Below are 386 nucleotides of genomic sequence, written 5' to 3' on the forward strand. Positions count from 1 at the left end.
AAAAACGGGGGGTGGTGGGGTGGGCCCAGGGTTGCAGCGCTCCAGAAACTGATTGTGCTCACTTTGCTCGCCAGCCTTGCCCCCCCCCAAGAAAAAGCTGGTTGTGGGATAAAGTTTTAACTTGTATAAGGGTGTGTATTACTGTCTGCCTGATGTAAAAATATTTTTTGCTTGTGTATTGGCATATGTTCTTTTTCGCATGTGTGTTGCCATACGTAGGTTTTGGTGTGTTGATATATTAAGGAGTAATACTTGTATATTGTTAAGCGTTCTTATATCTGGTTTCACGACCGTGTTGAGTGTAGTATTTGTTTTATATGTTGCTGATACATGACACATAAAAAACTATTTGGTTATCGTCCTTGCTTCTGGGAGGAGACAAGTCA

At 41.7% G+C, this 386-nt stretch overlaps 1 protein-coding gene across 2 annotated transcripts in view; it reads right to left on the bottom strand.

Moving 5' to 3' along the window:
- LOC119587789 overlaps positions 1 to 386 on the bottom strand; it is a 122,239-nt gene that overhangs the window by 14,135 nt on the left and 107,718 nt on the right. The gene's annotated exons all lie outside the window — the stretch shown is intronic.

The sequence above is a fragment of the Penaeus monodon genome, chromosome 23 (assembly GCF_015228065.2).
Source record: "Penaeus monodon isolate SGIC_2016 chromosome 23, NSTDA_Pmon_1, whole genome shotgun sequence".
Classification (NCBI taxonomy): domain Eukaryota; kingdom Metazoa; phylum Arthropoda; class Malacostraca; order Decapoda; family Penaeidae; genus Penaeus; species Penaeus monodon.